Source organism: Mandrillus leucophaeus, unplaced genomic scaffold (genome assembly GCF_000951045.1).
Source record: "Mandrillus leucophaeus isolate KB7577 unplaced genomic scaffold, Mleu.le_1.0 Scaffold13, whole genome shotgun sequence".
NCBI lineage: Eukaryota > Metazoa > Chordata > Mammalia > Primates > Cercopithecidae > Mandrillus > Mandrillus leucophaeus.
In genome coordinates this window covers 2,639,585-2,646,523 of record NW_012101254.1, presented here as the reverse complement: position 1 = coordinate 2,646,523, position 6,939 = coordinate 2,639,585, and positions in this window count along the sequence as shown.

Here is a 6,939-nt window from a genome sequence, read left to right as displayed (position 1 = left end):
TTTTTTTTGAGATGGAGTTTTGCTCTTGTTGCCCAGGCTGAAGTGCAGTGGTACGATCTCAGCTCACTGCAACCTCCGCCTTGCGGGTTCAAGTGATTCTTCTGCCTCAGCCTCCCAAGTGGCTGGGATTACAGGCGCCTGCCACCACACCTGGCTAATTTTTGTATTTTTAGTGGAGACAGGGTTTCACCATGTTGGCCAGGCTAGTCTTGAACTCCTGACCTCAGGTGATCCGCCTGCCTCGGCCTCCCAAAGTGCTGGGATTACAGGCGTGAGCCACTGCGCCCAGCCAAGAATTGATTTCATCATGGAATATTATAACACTAAAATTTACTTTTCTCATATGATAGTAATACTGTGATGACGATTTTCAAAAATTGGGAATTGTGGCTCTTCTGCCTCTGGCTGGAGTCATGACATTGGAAGAAATGATCTCATTGCTCCTTTAGGAATGTGTGTATCTGAACATTCCACTCTGGGCAACATTGATAAGGTTTTTACCCACGGTACTTACCACACTTTTACCTCATGAATGAATGATTTTGTGTGTTTATTTCGAACTTCAGTTTCACAGGATAGGGAAGAAGTGGAGGGCCTACAAGAGTGGGGAGGGTATCTTCGACAGGAGTGGCTTTTTTTTTGTTTTTTGGGGGGTTTTTATTGCCACTCTCTCACAGCTGGTGCTCAGGGCCCTGCATTTGACACTGTGTTGAATGTCCCTAGGAGTGGGACTATGGCGTAGGGATGAGCAGGGAGACACAGTTGAGCAACTGATTAGGACGTGAGGTAGACTGAGTCATTAACTTTCACCAGTGAAGCCATTACAGTCATCACAAAAAAGAAATGGATCTATTAAGAGCCAGGAATCTAAAAGATTTTAGGATTTGAGGGAGGGCCTTCTAGGAAGCAAGAGTGATGAAAGTGAAAGACAAATAGGTCCGTTCTAGAAACTCGCAACTTGAGCATTTTAGAACGGAGGTCCTTGATTGGTTGGAAATCAGGTGTAAGAGATTATCTGGTCTTAGGCAACCAAAATGAGTTTTAATGAGCAGAGAGCCTATGGCAAATTCTTTTCAGGTGTCTCCACATGTTCCTTTCTCTCTCACTAGACCTGGTTTTTTTTTCCCCCTTTTCTTTTGAGACGGAGTCTCGCCCTGTTGTCCAGGCTGGAGCGCAGTGGCATGATCATGGCTCACTGCAGCCTCAGACTCCTGGGCTCAAGTGATCCTCCTGCTTCAGCCTCCCGAGTAGCTGGGACTACGGGCATGCACCACCATGCCTGGATAGTTTTTAATTTTTTTTGTAGAGATGGGGTCTTGCTAAGTTGCCCAGATTTTGAACTCCTCGGCTCAAGTGATCCTCCCTGCTCAGCTTCCCCAAATGTTGGGATTACGGGCGTGAGCCACTGCACCGGGCTGACATTCCGTGTTTGGATTTTAGAGTGCACACGTGTGTACTCTTTTTACTGTTGCTTGGATTTAGTGAATTTAGGGGAAGCACCACCAGGGTGCTACAATTGTATTTTTTCTCACCTTCTCCGGGCCTGTTGGGATTGTCCAGGTTACTTTCTCTGGTTAGAAGTATAATACAAACGTCAATATAAAAAGCATCCACTAGGTGCCAGCCTTGCTTTGTGCAAATTTCTTTTTTGTCCCAGCCTTCTGGGAAAGCAGTTGGTTCCAGCCTCCTCCTGTCTAAACTCCCACGGAGGGTGGGGATGTGAGCTCTCTGTGCGCCAGCCCTCTGGGATTGGCTGAGAGAATCTCCAAAGTGCTTCCAGCTCTTTTCCAGTGTACAAGTCCTGAAGCAGAACCTGAATGACTGTAGCCCAGCAACAGGCATGATGAGAAGGACCTAGAGGGAATCCTGATGGGAGGAGATCGAGTCTCCAGGTGGTGGCTGCACCTCCAGTTTCCCTGGCCTGGCTGTACCCTCCCTGGACCTGACCACACTCCCCATCAGGCTACAGATGCTAACCCGATAAAGTGCCCAGCTGGCAAGCGAAGCGGCAGCAGCTCTTTAGTCTGACACAGTCGCTGAGCTTAGGAAGCTTGAGTTGATGTTTCCCCCTCCTTATGTCCTTAAAAAGTGAAGTAACAGTAAGCCAAAATAAGAAAGAAATTAACCACATCATACACCAAGTGCATCGATTTCCCCATAGACTTTGTCCATGAACACCAGGAGTTTACACATGTCAATGATAGCGGGGGAGAGGGAGAAGAATATGGTTTTTCACTTCTTTTCCCAACTTAGGAAAATTTCAAATATACAGAAAAGTTAAAATAATAGTATAGGCAGCGCATGGTGGCTCACGCCTGTAATCCCAGCACTTTGGGAGGCCAAGGCTGCCAGATCACAAGCTCAGGAGATCGAGACCATTCTGGCTAACACAGTGAAACCCCATCTCTACTAAAAGTACAAAAAATTAGCCGGGCGTGGTGGCGGGCGCCTGTAGTCCCAGCTACTCGGGAGACTGAGGCAGGAGAATGGCGTGAACCCGGGAGGCGGAGCTTGCTGTGAGCCGAGATGGCACCACCGCACTCCAGCCTGGGCGACAGAGCGAGACTCCGCCTCAAAACAAAAAACAAAAAACAAAAAACAAAAAAAAGAATAGTATAATGATCTCATACACACCACTTAAAGTAAAACACTGTTGATATAGTCATACAACCCTTAACAACGGGGTATGTTCTGAAAGATGTTGTTAGGTAAAATTGTGTCATTGTGAGAACATCATAGAGTGTACTGACATAAACCTGGATGGCACAGCCCACTACACATGTAGGATATATTGTGTAGCCTGCATTGTTTCTAGGCTACAAACCTGTGCAGTATGTTCCTGTACTGAGTTGTAGGCAGTTGGAACACAGAGAGATGTGTGTATCTAAACATAGAAAAAGCACAGTAATATGGTATTGTGTTATAATTTTATGGGACCACCATCATATATGTGGTCCAACATTGACCAAAATGTCATTATGCAGTCCATGACTATATTTCACTATATTTTTCTTCCTCTATATTTGTGTGCATGTATTTATTTTTGCTGATCTACTAGAAAGTAAACTGAAGGCATCATAACACTTTACTCTTAACTACTTCAGGGTGACGTGCCTAAAAATTATGACTCCTGCATAACTACAATACCATTCTTATACCTCTGAAGCTCCAAACCGTAATTCCCTAATACCATCCAATAGCCAGTTCATATTCAGTTTCTTTTCTTTTTTTGAGACGGGGTCTCACTCTGTCGCCCAGGCTGGAGTGCAGTGGTACAATCTCGGCTCACTGCAAGCTCTGCCTCCCGGGTTCACACCATTCTCCTGCCTCAGCCCCCTGAGCAGCTGGGACTACAGCGCCCGCCACCACGCCTGGCTAATTTTTTGTATTTTTAGTAGAGACGGGATTTCACCGTGTTAGCCAGGATGGTCTCGAACTCCTGACCTTGTGATCCACCTGCCTCGGCCTCCCAAAGTGCTGGGATTACAGGCGTGAGCCACCGCGCCTTGCCCGGTTTCTTTTCAAATCAGGATCCAGTCCACATTCACTCATTGGATTCGGCTGTCAAGCCTCCTTTAGTTACTTTTGCTCTAAAACAGTTTCTTACCCTCTTGCCCCCTTAGTTTCTTCCGTAACGTTGACACACGGAGGAGACCAGGCCAGTCGTCTTGCCAAATGTGCCACATGCTGGATTAGGCCATTTCCCTAAGTGAATTTAACTCATTCCTGTACCCTCTGTCCCTCTGTATTTTCTATAATCTGGAAGTTGTACCTCAGCACTACCCAGTACAACTTTCTGTGATGACAGAAGTATTCTCTGTGCTATCCACAATGGGGTCATTCACCACAGGTGGCCAGTGAGCACCTAAGATCTAGCCAGTGTGGCTGAGTGACAGAATTTTTAATTTTATGTCATTTTCACTAATTTACATTTAAATAGCCACATGTAGCTAGTGGCTATGGTCTGAAACAGCACAGGTCTTAAGCTTGATTAGATTTGACAAGACATCAAAGGTGATGCTGTATACTTCATATTGGAACACACCAAAAGCAAGATAATGACAAAGTCTTTCTTTCTTGGGGGGGGTGGGGTTTGAGCATGATGTTTAGTATAAGATAGAGTGACTTGGCAGAGTTGGTGCAAAACTAAAGAGTACCAGATTCAGTTCTAGTCAGTGAGTCAGCAGCCTAGGCACTTGGGGAAAAAAAATTGACCCTGCTGTCCCGAGTCCTCCAAGGCCCTCTGCACATACCAGCTAGGAGCTCCAAGACTGATAACGCCACTACTTGGAGGCTTGGGTAGAATCCAAGTGTCCTCAGTTTCCAGAGTGACAAGACACTGGCCTCAGCCATCAGAGCAGTAGACAAAGGCTTTTTTTTTTTTTTTTTTTTTTTAAAGCTTTGAGGTATAATTTATTATTTAATTTTTAATATGTTTTGAGGCAGAATCTTGCTCACTCTGTCACCCAGGCTGGGTGTAGTAGCACGAACTCGGCTCACAGCAACCTCCACCTCCTAGGTTCAAGCGGTTCTCCCACTTCAGCCTCCCAAGTAGCTGGGATTACAAGCGCCCACCACCACGCCCGGCTAGTTTTTGTATTTTTAATAGAGATGATGTTTCACCATGTTGGCCAGGCAGGTCTCAAACTCCTGATCTCAAGTGATCTGCCTGTCTCAGCCTCCCAAAGTGCTGGGATTACAGGCATGAGCCACCGCGCCTGGCATGAGGAATAATTTATAATCAATAAAAATATTTTAAGTGTAAAGGTCAATGAATTTCAACAAATTGAAATCTACACCTGTATAGTCACAACACAATCCAGATACAGAAAATTTCTATTATCCCAAAGAGTTCCCTTGTGCACCTTCCCAGTTAATCCCAAATGTCCCTCTTTTCCCACAAGTCTGAGGCAACCAATGGCATACTTTCTATCACCATGGAATAAGTGTCTTTGCTCGAGCTTCATATAAATAACATCATACAAAGATACTCTTTGTTTCTTCTCCAACTACCATTATTTTACGTCTCTGAAACAATATTTCCTTACAACTTAAGTAGTTTTTACAGTAGTGACATTTATCATTGATGGGATCTGCTTGTTTAATATGACTGTAGTCAGAAGGGAAGTTGGGCCTATTATTCTTCCAGAAATTTAAAAAAAATCATCATTAAGGAAGAGATTTATATCATCTTATTGGAACATGTAAGTCTCATGGTTGGAGAATTTGAGGATATTGCTATATTTAATATATATACATAGGTAGTTGGTTTTTTTTTTTTTTTTATTTTATTTTTGAGACAGAGTCTCACTCTGTCACCCAGGCTGGAGTGCACTGTCATGATCTTGGCTCACTGCAAGCTCCACCTCCCAAGTTCAAGCAATTCTCCTGCCTCAGCCTCCCAGGTAGCTCGGATTACAGGCATGTGCCACCATGCCTGGCTAATTTTTGTAAGTTTAGTAGAGACGGGGTTTCATCATGTTGGCCAGGCTGGCCTCGAACTCCTGACCTCATGATGCACCCACCTTGGCCTCCCAAAGTGCTGAGATTACAGGTGTGAGCCACTGTGCCCAGCCTACATATATACTCTTGATTCTGGTTTTCCAATGATGGATCCTCCATGGTTTTGAGATTGATTGATGTTGCACGTATCTGTCGTTTGTTCTTATTGCCGAGTGGTATGTCTTGGTATGGATATGCCACAAGTAGTTTATCCCTTCTGCTGGTGGAGATCTGCATTGTTTCCAGTTAAGCACTGAAGGTAGACTTTCCCTCTATGCACTGCTTTAGTTGCACCCCATAAATTTTGATTACCTCTCCTTCTCCCTCTCCCTCTCCATCTCCCTCTCCCTTCCCTCCCCTTCCCTTCCCTCCCCTTCCCTCTCCTTCCTTTTCCTTCCCTCTCCTTCCCTCCTTCCTTCCTTTCCTCCCTCCCTTCCTTTTCTCTCTCTCCAGGCTCTCACGCCATTGCCCAGGCAGCTCTGCAGCCCTGACCTCCTGGGCTCAAGTGATCCTACCACCTCAGCCTCCTGAGTAGCTGGGACTACAGGTGTAAGCCACCACACCTGGCTAATTTTTAAATTTTGTTTTTTGTAGAGTTGGGGTCTCCCTATGTTACCCAGGCTAGTCTTGAAGTCCTGGGCTCAAGTGGTCTTCCCACCTCAGTCTCCGAAAATGCTCAGTTACAGGCATGAGCCACTGCGCCTAGCCTGCGGTGTTTTCATTTTAAGAATTCAGTTCTTAGTATTATCCAATTTTTCCTTCTCTTGTTTTTCTCCTTTGAATCCTGGATTATTTAAAAGTGTGATTTTAAATTTCCAACTATACAAGGATTTTCGAAAGATTTTTTTTGACATTTCTGATTAATTTTGTTCTAAGAGAACATATTTTATAGGATTTAATCCTTTATATTTATTGAGATTTGTTTTAAGACTCAGTGTATGATCTATCTTGGCAAATGTTTCTTCTTTTTTTCTTTTGTTTCAGAGATGAGGTCTTGCTGTCACCCAGGCAACAGTGCAGTGGTTCCATCAGAGTTCACTGCAGCCTCCAACATCTAGCCTCAAGTGATCCTCCTGCCTCAGCTTCCCAAGTAGCTAGGACTACAGGCATACGCCACCACACCTGGCTAACTTTTAATGTTTTTTTGTAGAGACGAGGTCTTGCTGTGTTGCCCAGGCTGGTCTTGAACTCCTGGCCTCAAGTGATCCTCCTGTCCTCCTGCCTTGGCTTTCCAACATGCTGGGATGACAGCCAAGGCATGCAGTGCACCCAGCTGGTGAAGGTTTCTTATGCACTTGAAAACAATGTGCATCTGGCTGAATGCGCTGGCTCACGCCTGTAATCCTAGCACTTTGGGAGGCCGAGGTGGGCAGATTGCCTGAGGTCAAGAGTTCAAGACCAGCCTGGCCAACATGGTGAAAACTTGTCTCTACTAAA